This window comes from Silene latifolia, chromosome 8 (genome assembly GCF_048544455.1).
Source record: "Silene latifolia isolate original U9 population chromosome 8, ASM4854445v1, whole genome shotgun sequence".
Taxonomy (NCBI): domain Eukaryota; kingdom Viridiplantae; phylum Streptophyta; class Magnoliopsida; order Caryophyllales; family Caryophyllaceae; genus Silene; species Silene latifolia.
The window spans coordinates 7,774,225-7,798,932 of NC_133533.1; the positions used below are offsets into that span (position 1 = coordinate 7,774,225).

At 32.7% G+C, this 24,708-nt stretch overlaps 2 long non-coding RNA genes across 7 annotated transcripts; one reads left to right on the forward strand and one right to left on the reverse strand.

Annotated features, from left to right (window-relative positions):
• Window positions 1-419: 419 nt before the first annotated feature.
• On the reverse strand, window positions 420-24,327 carry LOC141596234 (uncharacterized). Of its 3 annotated transcripts, none has more exons than XR_012522416.1 (3): window positions 24,148-24,327; window positions 20,713-22,615; window positions 420-436 (listed from the first exon to the last, which is right to left on the reverse strand). It is a non-coding gene; the product is annotated as an uncharacterized LOC141596234 (long non-coding RNA). The 3 variants fall into 3 exon arrangements; XR_012522415.1 differs by lacking the exon at window positions 420-436 and adding an exon at window positions 20,312-20,611; XR_012522417.1 differs by lacking the exon at window positions 420-436 and adding an exon at window positions 20,312-20,611 and having other exon boundaries at window positions 22,543-22,615; window positions 24,148-24,313.
• LOC141596235 (uncharacterized) lies at window positions 15,974-18,923 on the forward strand. Of its 4 annotated transcripts, XR_012522421.1 has the most exons (6): window positions 15,974-16,274; window positions 17,479-17,552; window positions 17,851-17,971; window positions 18,172-18,238; window positions 18,344-18,418; window positions 18,583-18,923. It is a non-coding gene; the product is annotated as an uncharacterized LOC141596235 (long non-coding RNA). The 4 variants fall into 4 exon arrangements; XR_012522419.1 differs by having other exon boundaries at window positions 18,344-18,923; XR_012522420.1 differs by lacking the exon at window positions 17,851-17,971 and having other exon boundaries at window positions 15,989-16,274.
• Window positions 24,328-24,708: the final 381 nt, after the last annotated feature.

The following is a 24,708-nucleotide window of genomic DNA, read 5'->3' on the forward strand; positions in this document are numbered from 1 at the left end:
TTACAAAATCATGGGAACTCTTATTTCCTTGGAACTTCAATTCTCTTAACGTACCAAACGACCCCTAAGAACACGTGCAATGCAAATTAAGAATCTACGATCTATTTTATATTCTAAAGAAGCGATAGTTAAAATTAAAGAAGCGGTAGTTAAAATTTAAAATACGTTGGCCATTAATTTTATTACACACGACAAACAAGTAAAAGATATGACAATGAGTTGATGAATACAAGGGTGAAATATCTCACACACCTAGGTACACAATTTAACTCGATGCCTAGGATAAACAAACAAACACATGAAATTGTGTTAAACGAGAAACACAACTTCAAACGAAGGAACTTAAAAACGACATTATATTTAATGGCCAACTAAAAAGAAGCAGCACAGATTCACTCTACACCGGAGTTGAAATATTGACCTCGTCAATGTTAACCTGCGTGTACATCAACAAAACATAAGTATACGTAAACAAATGCTATAATTATTAAACTATAAAGACAAGTATTTATTATTATCTACATATAATTTCACCTGGCTGGGTTGATCATCAACGATAAACCACAAATAGGCAAGCTTCAAGGTAGACTGTGAGTGAGAGAGAGCCATTGTGACGATAACTTGTTAAAATAATGGTCGGATTGTATGAATATGTGATAACGAGCATGTATGTATGTTGTTGGTTGAGATAATGTCGTACTTTGGGTGCTATTTATAAGTATAAAATGAAGCGGAGATGGAGTACTTGATAAAGTACAAATTTTAGAATAAGACGATTTTATACGTGAGATGGTTCATTTTTATAAAAAAAACTTTGTTAATTTATTACCAACATATGAGTTATTTACAACAAAACCATGTACTTTTCATGCATGGTTGCAACTTGCATGGCATTTGCTCCCCCGTGGATCATTCATTCATCAGTTTCCTCATTGATTTAAGTAAATTTTCAAAAAGATCAACTTATTTCAAGGCTTTTTCCCTTGAAATAAGCAACTAAATTAATTAAAAAAACATGAATTTTGTCTTGGAATTAAAAATGAATCCGACTCTACCATTAATTTTTGACATTAAAATCTACAAGTTGTATTTATTGTATAAAAATGAATTCGAGCTTTATAATGAATTGTTTGAGCTTAACCTTGTACATTATGAGCTTTATTTGAAAGAATCTGAGCTTTAGTATAAAAAAAAATTAAAAAATTATAATGAAACACGTGAATAGTATATATAAGTTCAATTAAATTTTAATTTTGACATAAAAAAATTGAAATATAAATAAAAAATTATAGAAGTTCGAAAAAATACACATAAGCTCGGTTAGATTTGTCGTGGTTGGACAACGCTCTTATACAACGGGTTGTATAATACTAATAATAGTACTTGTATAAATTCCTCTTATTTTTCATTGTTCTCCACCAAGAGCAATAGCAATAGTCGAGCTTTATATAAATTATTCACAACTCGTGTCATAATACACCAACCCCAAATTCTAAGAATTTTTGTTCACAATAGAAAAACTTTATATAAAGTTCTTATAGATTGAAGAAAAATTATAAAATGAATAATGATAAATGGTTTCACACATTTTACAAAGATATATTTATTGGTTATACATTTTTCAATATTTATAAACTGGTTCTTATTTTAAAATTTGGTTCTTAAAAATAAGAACCAACTTTTAAATGCAATAGAAAAACTTTTAAAATAAAGTTCTTGGTAAGAACCCAATGCTAAGAACTACTAAAGTTATTGCTCTGACGGTAACAATCTATTTTTCTTACCAAGTTAAGTAAGATCCCTCCATTTCCTTCTTACATGCATAAATACATACTAGCAACACAAAAAGGCTACACATACACGAGGTGTATGAACAAAGTCATACACGATCAATGACATCACGACACGTGGCAAATTAGAGTCAACATCTATTGATTAGTGTAGGGTTAAGTTAATAATTTTGCACATACACGGGGTGTATGGACAAAGTCATACACGACCAATAACATCACGACACGTGGCAAATTAGAGTCAACATCTATTGGTTAGTGTAGGGTTAAGTTAATAATTTTAGATATGTGGTTAACTTGTTAAGTTAATCTAACTAACTATATTTAGATCGAAAATGTTGTTTATGAGGCTCGAACTCATGACCTCTTGGTGCACATACACTTGCTATTACCATTGTGACGCATCCATCTATTTACCAAATATGTATCTCCTTTGTTATTTGTATGTTAAAAGCCGAGTTAAAATAATATTTACTTATAATAATTATTAAATATATTTATTCAAGACACGGTTGAATGGGATTTTGTGGCACAACTGTTAGTGGGACTGAAATTTCCAAACAAATTTATTGAACTCCTGATGAAGTGCATTACAACCACCTCATATACCTTAGTCTTGAATGGAAGCAACTTTGGGTATTTCAAAGGAATGAGGGGACTCAGACAGGGTGATCCAGTTTCTCCCCTTATTTTTACTATCTGTATGGATTATTTGTCAAGACTCATTGCCTATGCCACAGCCAGATGGCCGTTTCATTATCACCCCCAGTGCAAAGGAATTCGTTTAACCCACCTCATGTTTGCAGATGATCTCCTAGTGTTTTGCAAGGGAGATGCCCCTTCCATTCTCCTCCTTGTAAAAGCTTTCACCTCCTTTTCTAATGCATCAGGGTTACAGATGAACAATGCAAAGTCAGAAATTTTTTTTAATGGAGTCAATATGGACTTGCAGACTGATATTCTTTCAGTAACTGGTTTCCATGAGGGGAAAATGCCATTTAGATATTTAGGGGTGCCAATCCAACCAGGGAAAGTTTCAAAGAAAGAATGCAGCAGTTTGGTGGAGAAAATGGTGACACGGATCGAAGCATTGGAGCAAAAAGCTCTCTTATGCTTTGGTAGGGTTGTACTCATCAACTCGACTTAATACTTTGTACAATTATCTTTGGCAAAAGAATGTTTGTCATTCCTAAAGCTGCAATTAGGAGAGTAGAGGCAATTTGTAGGAATTTCTTATGGGATAGCTCAACTGAATTTCATCGAGTGCCCTTAGTAGGATGGGATAGAGTTACCATGTCAAAAGATGCAGGGGGACTAGGAATTAAAAAAGCAAGCACCTGGAACATTGCTGCGGTTGGAAAACTAGTGAACTGGATTTATGTGAAGGCAGACAGGCTATGGATTAAGTGGATTGACAGTGTGTATCTCAAGGGGACAAGCTGGCATGACTTTATACCTGCAAGTGACTCTACCTGGACCTGGAAGACTATTTGTAAGGTGAAGGACCAGATTAAGCAAGGGTTCATTGATAATCAGTGGGCTCCTCATCAAAAAGGTTACACAATTAGCCATGGATATGAATGGCTTATGGGACCAGTTCCTAATCAACAATGGACAAAAATGGTTTGGAATGAATGGAATATGCCCAAGCATTCGTTCAATTCCTGGCTAATAATGCAGGGAGGACTGAATACTAAAGCTAAACTGTACTCGTATGGATGCTGTGAAGATGATCTGTGTATCCTTTGCGCAGAAGAGACTGAAACTAGTGAGCATCTGTCGCCGAATGTAAATTCACCAAAGTTCGAAATATGTTGAAGAGTGGATTGAGCGTCCCTTTCCCACTGATAGTGAGCTACTGAATGTCTCAAATAGCAGCGTGAAATGGAAGGCTCTTACATTGGTAATGTCTTGCTACAAGTACACAGTTTGGCACCAACGCAACCTTGCTCGAACTCAGCTCAGCATTGTCCGGCCTATGCTAGTGGCAGAACGAATGAAGATGGTAGTGCAACAACAAATCCGCAAATTTAATGATCGTAGAGGAGGACATCAAGATTGCCTGAAAGGAACGGGATTATTTTTATGTTAATAGCATTTCTTTGGTCCTAGTTTAGACAGTCGTGTAGTCCTGATGTAATCTGGAATTGTCCTTTGAAATATATAGCAATACTCACATTTTCACCAAAAAAAAATAATTATTAAATATATACTTCAAGCTTATGTTTAATGTAATGCACGCATATGCACGCATTTACTGAATTAGTTAAGTATTCTTGAAAAAAATTGAACAAAATATTTTATTTACTTATGATAATTATCATCTGTACCTTTAGTTTACATTTAACTAGGTTTGGTGTCCGGTCCCACCGGGTTACCTCTATTTACCATTTAAAAATTATTTTTTTATGAAATATAATTGCGTTTGTATTTTTTAACGTATATATTTACGATTTATAATATATTTCTCTATGATATATCTTGAAATTATGATAAGATTCAAATTTATCAACAAATTATATGAAACACGCATTTATTTTCCCGTCGTTTATATTATTACGTCCACGACGTACCCCTATTAATACTATTACCTTTACTACTTCTTCGGTTACTGTTGTTTATTTGACTATTCCCGCTATCCCGTTAATTTTATCAAACTTATATATTTATCATTTACACGTAAAATAAGTTTTATGAAACATATTCATAAAATATAATTAATATCACGAAAGATATTATCACCCACATAAAATAAATTTATATGGTTCAAGCTCAAATATATACGCGGAGTATGAAACACATTCATAAAATATCGGCCTATCGGGTATAGAACTAAAATCATATAAAACAAATTAATATGACTCCTGATCAACTTTATATGAAACATATCCATACATTTTATAAGTTTAACTAAACATATTAGCATTATATAATGTCACTTGTGTAGTATTTAGACTTAGATTCGCACGACATAGAAGCGTGATATGCCCATCGTAGTGGGAGCTATGTTGTGACACATTTTTATACTATGTGTGTTTTCTCGACCGTAAGGAGTGACAGATGATTCCCTAATCTGTTGCTGTGTGAGCCCTTTTGAACTTGTGTGTCCTATTTTGGTACGAAGCCCTTTGACTTGGAACCGTGAGATGAAATTGAGATTAGATGTTACTTTAGCGTGATTTCAGAGAATCATAATTAAAGTTGTTGGTTCAACGGGTCATGTTAGGAAAGCAGTCGAGTTGAGATGGATTTCTATTAGTGTCTAAGGAATGGCCAATTAAACTACACCATGTTAAGCTCGGCCAACAGTTATATTATGTATATAACTACGTGACATGTCATAACATAAAGGGACAGTGTATGCTGCGGTGTTGTTTGAATGATTTGGGGAATCGTTATTGTGAAAGTGTTATGTTAATTTGATGGAGGCTTAATATAACGTTACTTGTTACATATTGGTCACACGTCCCATTTTCCTGTATGAGACGTGGTTGGTAGTTCTTATTAAGTTGCGTTTTCGATGAGCTTGGTTGTGTGGCCAAGTGAGAGCTTCTGACTTAGATGTGTGGCCGAGTGGGAGTATTGAAATTCATGTATTAAACGACCCATTAGTTGTGACTGTTACATTATCTTTGTGATAATGACTGAAATTAAAGGTGAGATAAACGAGTCATTAAGTCAGTCTTAATGTGCATTATTCTCTTAATTCCTCTCTTCGTAACTGCTCTTTTATAGCATTATAAATTGGATTGATTCTATGTGAATCAATACACAATGATAACACACAACAACGATATACTACAACACAGTTAAGCTCTCCATCACATTGGAGCTTTGGAACTTGGGGTATGAATATACCCGGTGACGTAGTAGCCACCAGTATTGGTTTCGGTCTCGGTTTCGGATTCGTGGGCAGAAATCGACACGTCGATCATCGTACCTATTCCGCTATTAAGATACGCATATTTCCAACAGTCTGAAATAAGAAGGATAAAATGTTACCATTTTTTTAAATAGAATGTAACCATTTAATGACAAATGTTATAAATAAATTTGTCATTTTTTTACCCTGAAAATGATGGTAGCATTTTATCGTAAAATTGCTACATTTAGTCCGTCTTATTTCAGACGGGAAATAGCCCATCTAAAATAAGAATTTGCGATTTTTGTGTCTTATGGACCTATAGTTAACCAACATGAGTACATGACATAAATGTCAAAAAGAGTATGAGATAAATTGGGATATAATTATACTGTAATAAAAAAAAGGGAAATTTTCTATAGTACCCTTTAATTTTGTCAGATTTTTTATGGTACCCTTACTTTTAAGAATCCGCCCATGTTACCCTTGAGATTCCATTTTTTTGCCCAATGGTACCCCTTAATGTGACGGCGCTAACGGAACATTATCTTTTGATGGCGTGGCAATAATTATTAAATTAAAAATTAATGAAAAATATGAAATAAAATTAAAAGTTTGAGTGTTTCCCATGGTACCCCTGTACTTTATACATTTTCCCCATATATTTTTCTTACAACAAAAGAAGCATCGTGTTTTGTCATTACAACTAACTACCCAAAAAATTAACAAGAGTATGGATTTAAGAATAGATTATATTGAAAATAAATCCTGGCTTACTTGGCTTTGTATTTCAGTAGAAAAAGCTTGGTAAATGTCCAACATGGCTATGTAAATTAAAAGAAGATTTGAGAAATAAAGTTAACGATGACGTGAAGGCAAAGATGAAGATTTTGTTCAAACTCTTATATTTGAACATAAAAGTAGCACTGATTTTGTAAATGTTGATGTTGAGTAAGAGCAAATCGAAATGACTATTGATGTTGAGTAAGAGTAAATCGAGATGACACACTAAATCATAGCAAAATGACCTTATTAGGAATGTAGTGGGAAAAACTATATAATTAAACTCAAGTTTCAAGGTACCATGGGAAAATTGTTACATCTTACATCTTAGGGATATGTGAGGAAAAATGTATAAAGTACAGGGGTATCATAGGAAATGTTCAAACTATTATTTTTATTTCATATTTTTTATTAATTTCTAATTTAATAATTATTGCTACATCATCAAAAGTTAACGTTCCGTTAACGACCGTTACACTAAGGGGTACCACAAGTACAAAAATTGAACCTCAATGGTACCATGTGAAAGAAAAGTAGATCTATATACTTAACATACTCATATATGTTATATTTTAATTTGTCATAAAATTAAATGGTGGATCTTATGCATGCAAACTAATAAATAATATAAAGAAGAAACCATCATCTAACATTGTGATTTTCGGATTTATGGGCACAAGTGAGTTCACCTACTCACTTGTTCTTGAGCTTCCAAATATTGGATGAACAAGGTTCAAATTAGAACCTCTCCCAAAAGCATATACCCAAGGAAACTCATAATAACCAATATTATTTAGATCTAGTAATAATATTAGTTTTACTATAAAATTGACACAAAATAAATTGTATTTTGGCTCTTGAAAATTTCGGTCAAAAGGTGGTATTTTGTGAGATTTTATTTCTCTAGAATTTTACAAATTGTAGAGAGTTTCTAATTTTCTTACTCTAGAAAATTTTTTGTATCCAAAATGATGAATGAATGTTGAAAAGAAAAACTCTCTTTTCTTTTCTCATATGGTTGGCTGAAAAAGGGCCTTGGGTAGTATGCCCAATGTTTTTTATTTTTGCTCTTCTCAAAAGCTTAGGTTTGCATGGCTACTTGTTAGCTTTCATCATTGTGTTTTCCACTTAAACAATTAACACAATTTCTCCACTAACTCCTTCCATAATTTCGGCACTTTCATTATAAAATGGATGGTCCATTTTATTTTGTCATTTGTCAATTTGTCACATGTAACATGTTACATGACATGTCACAATGTAATGTATTTTTAACTTATTAAAAATCAACATACTCATAAAATATGTCATTTACAAAATCGACTAGTAATTCATAATTACTCGTACCAAAATGTTTCCAAATTATAAATTACAACATTCTGTATTTATAAGAATTTATTCATTCCGTTTCAATTGTTTCTGTAAACAATGATTTCATCTAAGTAATAAAACAATTCGATTACTTAGACCGTGTCTCATTTAATCATATTTACAATAAGATACGTAAATTATACTCACAAAATCATCCGTCAATTTTAAGCAATTTAATTAACTCGTATCGGTATACGATTAATTAAATAATCAATTAAGAGTATTTCCCTATAGGTATGACCTAAGGGGATCAACTGATCACCACCGTCGCACGACAGTAATGTCAAACTCTAGTCAGCCAATCGTTACCGATATGTGTGGATCAGTTGACTGTAAAATATTACATCCCACATGTATTCTTAAAATGAGATTTAATAATGATATTTAAATCATGTGATCGCACTATTGTTGAGGACACATTTCCCAACAATCTCCCACTTGTCCTCGACAAGTGTGCGTCACCAATTCTCTTGTCCTATTACTATCTCCCACTCAATGCAAGGTGTCTTTCGGGTCGTACTTGCAAGTGATCATATCGAGAGTGGTTTCCTCGATCTGGAGAATAACTGATTGACCGGATTTATCTATCATAGATACCTTCCGAGCATGGCCACGCATTTCCAGTTCATTACTCCTCGAGTGGCCCTGAGATATTGTTTTAACTCTGACAAGGGGGTGGACAATTCCTATCGCACTTATTCCCTTCGACTAGCCACAGCTATCATAACCCAAAATATGCCCATTTGACCCCATTTACGAAGGTCGTAGTAACACAAATCAAAGTTAATCTGAAACTGTGCCATCTTAGGCGAACAGTCTTTAGTCAAAAGAATCGACTCATTAGAATACTATAGCAGCTCTCGCCACGACCAGGCTATATAAATTGCCAGAACTCTATAAGCGGTCATAAGGCCCGACAAAATGTTCCTAACAGTCTGCCTATGTGATTGACTAGTCATCCCACATGACTCTATGGCACTTGAACTTGCCATCAATCGCATCACACTCTAGTCACTTCGAGACGTCACCTCATACAACTGACTATGGGCTAATACTATGTTAATCCGGGTTCACTTTAACGGGGTTCAACGTTGTCTCTACAACCCGTTTGGATGTAACAAAGTATAATAAAAGAGTTTTAAAGTAAAACTCGAACGACAAATGCGATTATCACATATGAATAGTCAATGCCTGATTACTATTTCATGTTCTATAATCTAATTTGATCTTGTACGTAGTTGTTCATTTCAATTCAATTGAAATGACATGACTCATCATGTTTAGCCTTTGAGAAGGCTTTGGTTAGTAGGTTTTATCAATTTCTTGTACCTTACTCAACCTTACTACATACTCGTTTTCCTTTGTAATGTATACATTTGCATTACAAAACTTTCTGAGTACGTGTCGAGATCCAATCAAGACATAGGCCCTCTAGCCTTAGAATAGCTACCACTGTTTTCACAGTGTGCGGGACTCATCCTTCTTGCACATCTCATGATTGCAAGTGTACTCAATTTCCGTTATAAATATCTCTCATTGTTCTTTATTGCCTAGAACGATTCTAGAAAATCTACTTCTTATTTAACATTGCCACAATGGTATCTTAACCATCCTAATGTGTTTTGATTATGGTTTTGTCGGAAACCATGCGCAATCTCAATTGTCAATTGTCACTTGTGTAACACCCTTACACAAAATTGCATCATAAACACTTTGCATCATAGCTTTAATGCTTCTGCAAGCACTTAAGGGTAATCTTTATGGCTTACTTGGTAAAGATTACTTAAATTCGATTTTGAAAATAATTCATCATACTCAAAGTATATGAAGTGTTATACATCATTACTCATTTAATTGATCCGGCAGCGGAAGCAAATGAAATCAATCAAATATGTTCAATTTAATTGAACTAGTCATGAATCTTATCAACATAAGACTTCTTATTGACGCTAATATTATGTGGATTTATCTTCATAAAACCGGATATTCAAGATGTATTATAATACTCCAAAAGTCTTAAATCACTCGCAATGATCAATATGTCATACACATAAGACTAATAAAAATTTCCGTAACTCCCACTAAACTCCATGTATAAACACAACTTCTCGACTTATCGAGAAAAGTTTTATAACATGATCAAAACATTGATTCTAACTCATTGATGTCCTACTTAAGACCATCTCTTAAGTTGCACATTATCTTAGGATTGCAAGAATCTATAAAACTCATGACATGTATTGAATACATTCCTTCTTTTGAAGAAGTGGGTTTTAGATTCACATGCTGTATGCGTATTCTCATAATGAAACACAATCCCTAAGAAGATCCAAATAGACTTAAGCATTTCAATTAGTGCAAAACCCTTTGCAACCAATCTTGCTTTGAAATCTCTCTTTATTAGTGCAAAACCCTTTGTCACTAATCAAGCCCTTTTGTTTCGGATTTTCATGGCTCTAAGCCTTGTATTGAGTTGTGACTTAAACACTCTTATGTAAGTCATATGTTCATTACTTTGTAGAAGTAATCAACTTGAATCAAACAATTTCTTTTGTAAGTTATAAGCTCTTTACTTTCTTAAAAGTAGCATGAATTCATCATTTTTAACAAGTGACGAATTTAACCTCCTAGGTTTTGAAGAAACAATGTCTTACACAAAACGTCTCATGTAGTCAAGAAAGACCAGTTTCTTGCGACATAACATTCTCTGTGGCATTCTTTGTGGCTCTTGAATAATTTCTCCCACTCTGTCTTCTAGAAATAAACTTGTATTTTAGAAAGACAGCTTCACGAGCCGCAAACCCGTCGTACTCGTGATAATTGAAAAAGGAAAAATGAGCATTTGTTTCTTGTGAAAACTTACAAACTATTTCGGCAACCCTTACCATTTCATATCTCTTATGATTCGATTTAGTGGAAAAATAATCTAGACAAAATGATAAAATCTCCAAAAGGATCAAGTAACTCAAAGTAACTTGATCGAAGTCCAAACCTTATCGAATAGCGTTTGAATTCTTATCCAATCATACATTATCCCATAATGCGTGTTAAGAGAGATTAATTTGTGATACTATATCACAATTCATTTGGCTTATATCAAAGTCTTCACTTTGATAATCCCATCACGACTAAATCGTGATTCCTTGAACTCTTTGAAATTCTTCAAGGATTTCTCTATTTACCTTATTAAGTGAACATATTAGTGTCAACTTAAATCGTTGGTAAAAGATAATGATCAACCTATTTTGGATCGATGATTTACAACCTCGATCTCCTTTTCAACCAAAAGGCACGAGACATCTTGCTTTGAATACAAGATACGCATATACCATTAACAATCTAATGGTTTCAAGAGTACTCGATAACTCTTTGCGTTTATCATTCCAAAATCTAAGGTTTGATCTTGGGTTACCAATTTGAGTCTTGCATCATCTTTATGATATATCATTCTAGTTTGGTTTAAAATATAATCACCTTGATAATGGGCTAGCCATACATCAATTCGAGGTGTATAGGGTCACAAAAGTGAAACCTCTTTTGTATCTTAACAAGTTTATATTCTCATTTAGAGTTTATGTACTTAATAGTCACAATTAAGTACAACTCCAAACCCAAAAACTAGATTTAGTACACAATGACTCTATCTCTCGACTTCATTGTTGCTAATCGTCATATTCTAATCATCCTATGTATCAAACATAATGATGAAAACCACCACCGGTTTCCAATATTGACGAAGTAGTACTAGCAAAATTTTATGTCAATCAAATAAACATTTAAAGAAGAAGGTCCAATTAGATGTCCTACAACTAACTTGTTGATTCTTCAATAATTTGGGGTAGTTTCCTTTCTTGTGTCCAACATTTAAGACAATGGAAACTTTATCGGTCGAGATTGATAGGTTTAGTATCGCTATTCTCAACAACTTTACTTTCAACATTACCTTGTATCAATTCCATTATAATCTTTACTTCTTGAACCTCGTTCTCATCTTAACGGTTTAAGAGAATGCTCACACTCATTTCAATGAGTCTTTGCTTTGAGAAGCAAAATTGAATTCATGAAGATTACTCTTCATTTGTTCGTTTTAGTCTTAAAACTTTCATTGAAGTGGTTGCGTTATTTTGGTCAATTTTGATTTCCAATAAATCTAGTTACCAAAATTAGAAACAATTCATTGTAAGTAGATGTATTAGTCAAGAATAAAAAACCTGTTTGATAATGAATAACTTTAATCTATACTCTTTACAAGAGATCCTCAGCAATGGTTCATTTGAGGTTTTAGAAACAAATTCATATTTGTCTTTAGTTACGATGTTTTAAATGGAGATTTGTGTCAAAAATCGAAATGATATCGTATATGAATTGTGGTAAAGAAATAGAACAATATGATAACGGAATAATGAAAACAAAACATTCATCGTTATATTAATACTTGTAAAAAAGTATAGCATTTACATAGTGACCTCTACCCAACTATGATAAATGATTCCAAGATCCAAATTCATATTAACTTGGGCACGGTGTGGCCGATACATCCCTTATCAATATAACTCGGTGGATTAACTCTTTAATCGATTCTACTTTTAGAACTCTTGGTCGATAAAATTACATTAACATTTATCTTTAGCCCAAAACACATCCGACAAGGGCACGGTGTGGCCGATACATCCCTTATCAAAAACTTTTGTTGAGTTCAACCCAAATTTCGAATAAATGTGTCTATGATCCAAATCCACATCAACTTGGGCACGGTGTGGCCGATTCATCCCTTATCAACATGAATTCGGTGGATAGACATTTATCACCCACTTCCCCTATGTAACAAGGTTTGTACCCCGGTGTGGCCGAGTGCACTCCCTCGTGAAATAGGTTTTCATGGTTTCTACTATTTGGTAAGGCTAAGTCTCAATTGTTTATTTTAGCGAGAGGTCATGTCAATTTATTATCTATCACGTTTTAAGTGAACTAAAGCGGTGAACTACGATAATTATAATTGACACGGTCGATAAACTCGATGAAAGAAGATGCATGTTTTAGTTATGGCGATTTAGCGATGCATGTGACATATAAATAAAATGCAAACATAAAAAAAAATCCTAGTATGGCCTTCCTAAAATAGAAAAACTATTTAACTATTACATATTCGGAAACCAACTCCATTGGTCCCTTGAACTTCGGTTGTGGCACGCATCTCGAGGTAACACCGTCTTTATGTATCGCCATCTTGAAGAAATCCGTCTTTGGGAACTCCGAGATAAATTAAATTACATAGCAAATTACATAATTTCCTATTATACATTTGTAACTAAAATAAAATAAATCTATTAAATTACAAAACGGTGATACGAGATCACAATAAAATTACAACCGAATCGATATTCCTATACATTTCGGGTAATACCAATTAAAAACTAAGGCCATACTAAGTAAAAATTACATAATTCAAAATTACATAAATAAAATTATGACAATCATAAAGAAAATGCAGCATTATAATATGTATGAACATGCCCAATTTTATGCTAAATCGCCTTTAATTAGCCAATATCGTATATTACTCGGTTTTTACGGATTTGCGTGATTTCAACATTTTACAATCACAAAAATTACATAAATTCATATTTATGCATAAGTTAATTACCCTAATCTCTTAGGACTCAAAATTTAGTCTTCACTAATTATTTGACCATAATTAACTCATATTTATAAAATTTGTTCATTAAAGGACTTAAAATTATAAAAATAAGCTATAAACTTCAAATAAATCACAAAAATTTCAAATAAATTCAAAATTCAAAATTTAAAAACATGAACATTCTGGAAAAAATACCATGACACTCATAATGTTCAAAAACTTAGGTTAAAAAATTTCGAATTTTTCCGGAAAAACAATGTTGCAGTTTATCGGTTTTTAACAAAATAATCATAAAAACATGAGAAAAATTATATTCATCAAATTTTCAATTTTAGATCTGAAAAATATAATAAAATGCAACATATGATGTTTTTCTTTAGTCATAGAGTATGTTTTATTAATATTGCACTAATAAAGTCACTATTCATGCTATTTTTCTTCAAAAATCCATAAATCATGCAAAAAGACTTCACTATAGCCCATTATTTTACACACATCTTGTAAAATTTCATGTGACATCATACTAAATTTCTATGACCAGATTCGAAATTTATCTCATATTAACCTATTTTTCACCTAAATCCGAATTTAATAATGAAAAATCCATTTTTCGAGCATAAAAAGTCCAAAAATTATGAAAATTTACAGGTCATCTCAAAATAATATATGTGACAACATATCCAAAAATCATTGGAAAATTCGAAGTATAGCTAATTTTAGACCGAAAATGACATTTTTACTCATAAAATCATATTTAAATGCCATTATTGTAAAATATGAACAATAAAAATCCGTAAATTAACCAAAATATCCTAAAAACATTTTAGGACCAGAAATTTAACATGCATAAATTTATTTCGTGATATCTCATAATAACACAAATTATTCAAGTTTTATATGTTATTTTTATAACTCGGAAAAACTTTTAACCGATTTGCATGCAAACAACCATGGCTCTTGATACCAATTGAAGGAAAAGTAGATCTATATACTTAACATACTCATATATGTTATATTTTAATTTGTCATAAAATTAAATGGTGGATCTTATGCATGCAAACTAATAAACAATATAAAGAAGAAACCATCATCTTACATTGTGATTTTCGGATTTATGGGCACAAGTGAGTTCACCTACTCACTTGTTCTTGAGCTTCCAAATATTGGATGAACAAGGTTCAAATTAGAACCTCTCCCAAAAGCATATACCCAAGGAAACTCATAATAACCAATATTATTTAGATCTAGTAATAATATTAGTTTTACTATAAAATTGACACAAAATAAATTGTATTTTGGCTCTTGAAAATTTCGGTCAAGAGGTGGTATTTTGTGAGATTTTATTTCTCTAGAATTTTACAAATTGTAGAGAGTTTCTAATTTTCTTACTCTAGAAAATTTTTTGTATCCAAAATGATGAATGAATGTTGAAAAGAAAAACTCTCTTTTCTTTTCTCATATGGTTGGCTGAAAAAAGGCCTTGGGTAGTATGCCCAATGCTTTTTATTTTTGCTCTTCTTAAAAGCTTAGGTTTGCATGGCTACTTGTTAGCTTTCATCATTGTGTTTTCCACTTAAACAATTAACACAATTTCTCCACTAACTCCTTCCATAATTTCGGCACTTTCATTATAAAATGGATGGTCCATTTTATTTTGTCATTTGTCAATTTGTCACATGTAACATGTTACATGACATGTCACAATGTAATGTATTTTTAACTTATTAAAAATCAACATACTCATAAAATATGTCATTTACAAAATCGACTAGTAATTCGTAATTACTCGTACCAAAATGTTTCCAAATTATAAATTACAACATTCTGTATTTATAAGAATTTATTCATTCCGTTTCAATTGTTTCTGTAAACAATGATTTCATCTAAGTAATAAAACAATTCGATTACTTAGACCGTGTCTCATTTAATCATATTTACAATAAGATACGTAAATTATACTCACAAAATCATCCGTCAATTTTAAGCAATTTAATTAACTCGTATCGGTATACGATTAATTAAATAATCAATTAAGAGTATTTCCCTATAGGTATGACCTAAGGGGATCAACTGATCACCACCGTCGCACGACAGTAATGTCAAACTCTAGTCAGCCAATCATTACCGATATGTGTGGATCAGTTGACTGTAAAATATTACATCCCACATGTATTCTTAAAATGAGATTTAATAATGATATTTAAATCATGTGATCGCACTATTGTTGAGGACACATATCCCAACACCATGTGCAGATTCTTAAAAATAGGGATACCATGAGAAATCTGCCAAAATTGAGGGGTACCATGAAAAATTTCCGTAAATAAAATAAAATTGGGATACTTATATTGGCATTTATCTAAGCAATGTGTCGTTAACTCGTTATGGTTTTATAAAAAAAAAAAAAAAGAATAGCCTTTTATAAAGTAATGAAACAAGTTTCTATTCAAGTTTTCAATCACTTATCACTACTACAAAAATGCCCAAAGAGACCATATATAAGAGACCGGTGAATTTTCTAACTAGTTTCTTTAATATAAGAAACCGGTTTTAAGAAAAAACCGGTTTTGAATACTAATTATGAAACCAGTTTACAATCAAACCGGTGTCTTATCTTTTGATAAAATTGGAGGGGTTTCTCCAACACATGAACCGTCTTAATAAAATAAAAAATGCTCACACTGGATTTTCTCCATTCCCTCGCTCAACCACCCACCACCACCGCGAGGTCGCCAGTTCCGATGTCCCTCATCACCACGACTCCACTTCCGAGCCATTGTTCTTCCAACAACACCGATGAGATCTTCAGCCCGTCCATCGCCATTCCTAGGTATTAATTTATTCGATTTTAATTAGTTCATCGAAATCTTTAGTAGTTGTTTAATTTAATTAGAGTTGGGCGAAATAGATCTATATTTAGGCGTAATTCCAATTTTGTCAATTACTCTTAAAGTCTGTTTAATTCCAAATTTATAACAGCTCCATAAATTTGGTCATTTATGGGGTGTGTTGAGAATTAGATGGACATATCAAATTAGTAAGCATTGCTGATTAGGTAATACTCGTACCATTCCGCGACTGAATGATGACTACTACCTTGGCCATGTGCGCTACTTGTTCATTGTTGATGTGAGTGTTTTTACAGTTTCTCATGGCCGATGTGTGCTTCGTTCAGTGAGGAGTATGTAGAATGTGTCGAGAATTCTAATCGATCTATAGAGAGGCATAGAGCAGCGACATATGGTATTTGGCAGCCTGTTGATTGCCTTCTATTATATATCATTTAGCCTGTGTCCAGGAATTTGCGTGGTCGCTTTTCTTGCACTCTTACTGCCACAAATCTTCCAAATTTAAAATTACAGATTATTGAAATGAACATAATAATTACAGTATCAAAATCAGCATAGTCTGATAACAACACACAGAGTGTATTTACAAGTCTGAACCTGCAATATACTAACATCCTCCATATATAGTCCAGTACTCCCACCATTCCTCATTATATTGTTTGTAAGTTGTGTTTCCTCCATTCAACGTATTAGGTTATCAGGTTGTTTCATTAGATGAATGTTGAAAGCATTGATTGGTTAGTAATTAATTAATTGCAATGCAGATAGACATAAACTTGTGAATTCATCATTTCTTCACATTTATATATGACTGATGGTAGTTCACCGGTTTCATAGCTAGTGTCTTACATAGTGAATGCATTCCTCTTTTAATCTAATGCCTAGCGTCTTTTCTCTGACTTAGCGAGGGAACAACCTCCCTACAGTATACAGTACAATGGACCTTATGCCATCTCCCTCCCTCGTTAGTCATGCACTTGTATACTAGTCCTTGTTCTTACTCCTGTGTCCTTCCTTGCTCTTGCTGTCTTGTTACTTTAAGTCACCTAGACTACCAATGGCTATTGAAACTCAATTTTACCAATTTCAGAGCATAAAGTAAAGTTAGTTTCACGTGATTTCAAATGTGTAGCCCAGCGCTCTTTGTTTTTGGTGCTCTAAGCTTACTATTGTTTCGTAATTTAGGCTGACAGATGAAAGTTAGGGAAGGGAAGCCGAGCTTAGGAGATTTCAGAATGGCATCATTGCAGAACGCACTTGTAAGTAGTGACCATTTGTTGTATCGGCACTGAATTTGTGACTGTTATTTACTCTTGCCTATCAGGTTGATGCCAGTGAACATATTGGGTATGCAAGCAGTGCAATAGACATCTCATTATTTAAAAACGATTATTGAGTGTATATTAAATCCCCATCTTTATTTTGTGAAAGAAAGTATAACCATTAGTTTAAGCATGACTATGAGTTTAAAAATGTTTGAGCATGAAAATGATCAGCCATATCAGAGTTTATTTATATTGTCATCGTCATTTATTGTTTAGATCTGTTTAAATCCAGGAACTGACTGGACATCGTGTAAGAAAGTATGGTTTATTCCAACTATTAAATCCTAGTCTTCTTTAGAAGTGATCCTGTGAGGGTGCTCTTCTAGTGTAAATACATCTTCACGTGTTGCACGGTATAGCCTCCCTTCATGTTTTGGTCTTTGGTCCTAGAGCTCAAAAATTTAACAATTGTGTGCCAATGATTCTAACAATATAGGGACAAAGTCACACTCTTATATGTTATACTAGCAAGCTGGTTAGATGCTAGAAATAGATTGTTGTAGAGGCAGTAAAATAGTCGTTATGGTATAATGCTAACCTTTTCACTTTTCAGATTGCTGCTCCTCAGAACGTGAAGTGAATCTAACGCTTGGTGGCATTGATCTAAACAACTTAACCAGGTTGGTGTTACTGTCACCACTCACATCTTCGAAATAATTTATTTGTTATTTTTATGTAACATGGGAATTTCTTTGTGCGGTCTGCTTTGTCTGTTGTTTTGTCAGTGTGGAAGTAAAAGTGGATAAGAAGCTCTTGATAGTGTTCTTGGCATACGGAATGGGCGAGCTTCTATACTTAAGGTGCTTTACATCATTTTTCTTTCAGAAGTAAAAAAAGCAACGTCTGTATGTTCACTATATGTTACATGGAAACAATTCTCAACTTGTTGGTGGAACTATGCTCACAAGTTGACTTCATCTAGTATTAACATAGTACTTGGTTTTTTTCATCGTACAACACTTAGAGCATCGATGCCAAGCCAGCAACGATTCCTTTGATGAATCCCAGAACTGCTTGTTTTTTTCTCCGTACAACATTGAGGCCAGCGACGACTCGTTTGAAGACTCCAAGTTGGCCAGTTGGGTAAAATTTAGATCTGACGACAAAGTTAAATCATAGACTTGTTATTTTGTTAGATATATTCTCTTTAATAAATGTATATCAATTCATATGAATTTGTATGATATTCCAGAAAGTTATAAGACTTGCTGATTTTTATATGTTTATGACTTTATGGGGATGATGTAATCTAATTTTATTTTTTGATTAAAATTATCCTGGTCTTAATTTATTGAATGTTTTTTTATTTATTTTTTATTTTAAAGAAAAACTTAAGAGACCGGTTATATTACATAACTGGTTTCAAAGATAAGATCAAAGAAACTGGTTTTGGCCAATAACTGGTCTCTTTGAAATAATCAAAGAAACTGGTTTATGCACACAACCGGTTTCTTTGAAATAATCAAAGAGATCGGTTTTTGCACACAACTGGTCTCTTTAAAATAATCAAAGAAACCGTTTAAAATAACCGGTCTCTTAGGCTAAGACACCTATGAGCTAGAGACCGGTTATAAACCGGTTTCTAAGGCTATTTTTAACCGGTTTCTTTGGCTTATTTTGTAGTAGTGTATTACAAAAGATATCTTAACTAAATAGTTTTTGGGCCCCTGTTTAGTAGATTCCGTCCAATACAGTTAATATATTATACAATTTGTTGTATATACAACTTATTCAATGTAGTTGAGATTTGTTATAAAGTATCGAGCTCTACTAACAAAGTTATCGAGCTATGATACAAAGTTATTGAGCTTAACAAAATAATTATTAAGCTCAATAACTTCGTAAAATAGCTCAATAACTTGTAAGATAGCTCAACAACTTTGTATATGAGATCAACAACTTTGAGGCGGTTGTAAAATGCTACTATACAACTGGTTGTAGGATAGTAGTGTGGATTAATAGGTTGACTTATCAATCTACTATTTTCATGTGTTTGATTTGGTAAACGACGTATTCTGATAGCATATTGGTCGAAATCTACTATTTTTGACTATGCTGTTAATAGCAGCATATTGTATTAGCATATTCAGTTTATTTATGAAATCATTCTAATTATCCTATAGTCTGCTAATTACCAAACACCCTTTCTTAATTCTACTAATATAATTTGATAGTCAAACCTGCTACGAAAATCTGGTAGCAGTATTCTGCTAATGTTATCCGCTATTATGAATCTGCTTCTGCTATTGTGGGCAAAATATTTTTACAAAATAGGAGTGATATCTTATATAATCATATAAATTCGAGCCGAGTCAACGTTTGCTCGGCTTGACTCGTTAAGCTCTAGAGCCGAGCCCGTGCCGGGCTCGAGTTGCTCGCGAGTTATCTCGTCTCATTATCATCCCTAGGCTTTGGAGAATGGTATTTTAATTTAATATAACCCTTGTGGTTTTATTTAAAAAAAAAAAAGGAATCCACCTCATCTCTCGGGCTCTTAGTTTAGGTACTGTATTTGACATGTGTCGGTCATTTAAGTCGGGTCAATCTTATCAAGTCTAGTAAAACCCTTAGGTTGTCGATAAACTTGTCATGAATTTATCTTTTACTAAAAAAACAAAACATGTAAATTAACCGAGATAGAGAGAATATTCAACTACATCACCAAGCTACTAAAATAATAGGAATAACAAAACTAAATAAATGATTGTTAAAATTTAAAATATATTGGCCATTATTTTTATCATACAACAAAAAAGTACTAAAAGATATGACAATGAGACAATGAATACAAGGGTGAAATATCTCACACACCTAGGTACACAATTTATCTCAATGCCTATGATAAACAAACAAACACATGAAATTGTGTTAAACGAGAAACACAACTTCAAAAGACACTACATCTAATGGCCAACTAGAAAGAAGCAGCACGGATGCACTCTACACCTACTGACCTACACCGGAGTTGAAACATTGACCTCATCAATGTTAACCTGTTTGTGTATCAACAAACCATAAGTATACATAAACAAATGCTATAATTATTATATTAAACTATAAAGACAAGTATTTATTATTATCTACAGAATGTCACCTGGCTGGGTTCATCAATAAACCAAATATAGGCAAGCTTCAAGGTAGACTGTGAGTGAAAGAGAGCCATTGTGATGATAACTTGTTAAAATAATGGCCGGATTGTATGAATATGTAATAACGAGTATATATGTATGTTGCTGTATGTTGGTTGATATAATGTCGTCCTTTGGATGCTATTTATATGCTTAAATGAAGCGGAGATAGAGTATTTGATAAAGCACAAATTCTAGAATAAGACGATTTCATACGTGAGACGGTTCATTTTTATAAAATTTTTATTCATTTAATACTAATATATGAGTTATTTACAACAAAACCATGTACTTTCATGCATGGTTGCATGGCATTTGCTCCCTTGTGGATCATTCATTCATTAGTTTCCTCATTGATTTCAGTAAGACCAACTTATTTCAAGGCTTTTTTCCCTTGAAATAAGCAACTAAATTAATTAAAAAACATGAATTTTGCCTTGGATTTGAAAATGAAATTGTCTCTACCTTTAATTTTTGACGTTAAAATCTATCAGTTATAGAAAAAAAATTTAAACTTTATAAAGAATTATTTGCACTTAAACTTATATACTACGAGTTTTATTTGTAAGAATATGAGTTTTATTATAAAAATATTGGTTTTAAAAAAATTATAATGAAACACAGAAATAGTATACTCCCTCTGTCCCGGTCATTTGTTGTCCTTTTCCATTTTAGGGTGTCTCAGTCATTTGTTGTCTTTTCTATTTTAAGAATGAACTTGATGAGTAATTTGATCATACTCATTCAATTTGTTCCACTTGTCATTTAGTTATTGGTCATCTCCTCCTTCCTTGGTCTTTGTGCCAAAACCAAAGGACAACAATTGACCGGGACGGAGGGAGTATATAAGTTCAATTAGATTTTAATTTTGTCATCAAAAAATTGAAATATAAATCAAAAATTATAAAAGCTCGAAAAAAATACATATAAGTTCGGTTAGATTTGTCATGGTTGCACAATGCTCTTATGAGGGTTGCTATGTACCTTCTCTCTCCAACCTTCTCTCCCACGTTCTCTCTTTATCCTCTCACAATCGATTAGTTTAGTATATATCGTGTGCGGTTAAAAGGCAAGTGGATGATGCAAAATAAACAATACTTTAATCGGTTGTAAGAGCAGGAGGTAGAAAAAAAGGTGGAAAAGATAAGGTAGATAATATTTCTCCTATACAACAGGTTTTTTTTTTTTTGACAGCAGTAAAGAAAGGTATACCTAACCAATTCGTTCGACAATAATCAATCGTCATACGCGCATATTACGTGTAATATTTCAGTTTTAGCAACAACTTTTTAATTTCGTCTTTTAATCGATTTAACTAGTGTTTTTTTAATGAAAAAAAGGTTTATTTTTAAAATTAGGGATTTAACAACAACTTTTTAATTACGGAATATATTATTTGCCAATTGCCATAAAAAATTATACTCTGTATATCCTAGTGGTCATATTTACAAATAGAGAGTACTTGTTTATTAGCGACAGAAAAAAGAAAGTTAAAAGGACGTAGAAAAGTGAAGGTTAATTGAATGTTAGTTATCACTAGTTACTAAGAGCTATCACAATTTAGTTAAAAGAGTTAGTTATGATTAACTTTTTTCCGAATATAATGTAAATAAAAAACATTGACCTTTATATTTTATTACAACATAAACACACAATGGATATCACTATGCATGCGGTCGATATATATATATCGAACACTTACATCATGTAATTAACTCAAAGTCTGAAACTAAACCATAAAAGAAATTGATTTAAAACAAAAACATAACATCACATTCATAAATTATAACTGGTACCATAAAGGCCAATTAGTAAAGATGCACGATGCATTTACACCGGGCATGAAGCTTCACCTTCATCTGGTACCCCCTATATAACACCAATAAATTATTAGTTCAAGTTTCAGCTTAATTAATAGTGTTAAAAAGTAAAGTAGTCTCTCGGAAAAGAAATTAACATGTATTATCATTTGGAGAGAGAGGGGGCTGAGCAAAAAATCCGATTATTCAAACCGATCCTATATCCGTTCCGAATCTGATCAGAATTTTTGGATATTCGATCCGAAAGTTAAGTTTCGTTTGGATATCTGATCCGAAATCTCTGGTTTTGGTTTGGATATGGGTATTAGAATTAAAACATTTGGATATCCGATCCGATACGAAACTATAATTTTCTAGTATAATTGCGAGAAAATAAATTTTTATTTGATACAACAACTTAATTAATGTTTAAAATATTAGATAAATATCTAAGTGGTACTTCAATTTTATGTCGAGAACATTAGAGTAAGAATACTAAAGAATATCATCATGTAAGATTATGAATAGAATCGTCTTCAAACTTAATTTTAAAGTAGATTCAAAAATATGGATATACGATGAATATCCACATGCCATCCGATTATTTTGGATATCCGAAACATTTGGTTTGGATATGGATATCTAACTTTAGGATTTCTAATATGGATATCTGATCCGAACTAGCACTTTGAATCGGATACCCGATCCGTACTCTGTCCTACTAGACAGGTGGCCTGTTAGATTATTAAATTAAATCGAATATATGCAAAACATTGTGTAATAGAAAACCGTTTTCATTTATTACTTTGCTACTCATTAGGAGATTGAGCCTATACTAGGGCCGGCTACCATTAGGGTTGGCCACATTAAGGTTAAGGTTTCATTAAGTTGAAAAGTATTATAAATACCTCGCCATATATCGATGTAAGGTCACAATTCAATAATACAATTCCTTCTATGCAATTCTCCCCTCTCTATAATCTTATCATAATATCACAGCCTCTTCCTCGAGGACTCTAAAAATTCGTTTCCGCTTTCTTGCCGGTGGGCAAGATATAAGGCGATGCCCACTGGCGAGATTTTCTGATCTAATAATTATTAGATTAGTTTAATTTTAATTTTGTTCTAAAAAAAAACAGAGAGAGAGAGAAATCAGTGAAAGAAACGGTGGACTAGGAGCATTGTTATATGTTCCAAAAGCATCCAGGCTTTGTCATCTTATGGTGATGAATCAAGGAACGGTTAAATCGACAAGGATGCATTTTCAAGCGAGTCTTATACTCGTTTACCAATCTTGCGGAGATGGAGATCTTTAATGAAATGACGAAATATTTTTCTTTGTATTTCTACAATCGTAAAGTTCGTATTATGTACTGTCTTTACGATTGCAGGAGGGTATTAGGAGATTGTGCATATACTAGGATCGGCTACCATTACAATTGGCTACATTAGGGTTAAGGTTTCATTAACTTGAGAGGTATTATAAATAACTCGCCTTATATTGATGTAAGATCACAATTCAATAATACAATTCATTTTATACAATTGTCCCCTCTATAATCTTATCATTAAATGAGACACTATGTATATCTGTAACCATACCTGAGTGGGACAAGGCCTCCATTTATAATGAAAACAAGCAGCTGGTTTCAAGTTGTTGATTGGGAAAAAGGCGGACATTCTAGAAATCAAGGTTTTGTATATTAAAATATTAAATTTTAGAAATGAGAGGATTGTATGATTTGCTTGTGCTATGACTCCATTACTTGTCTCTGTATTTATAGAGGCTATAGTAACACACATACATGAAGTTATTGTCCCGTGATCGAAATTATTGTACTGCAATCGAAATTATATTGTCCCGTAATCGAAATTATTGTACTGCAATCGAAATTATTGTAATTGTATACGATCGAAATTATTGTACCGGCTATTGAAATTATTGTAATTGTACGGCGATCAAATTATTGTACTTTTGAAGCATTCAATAATGTTTGGGTTAGAAAAAAACAAAAATAGCCTATAAATTTTTGAGAGGAAAAAGGAAGGGAATATGTGTATAAGGAGATTCGAACCCCGATCTATAGGTGAAAAATCAAAACATTAACCATTAAACCGCAAGCTATTTATTGAAAATTTTATGAGATAACATTTACTATATTT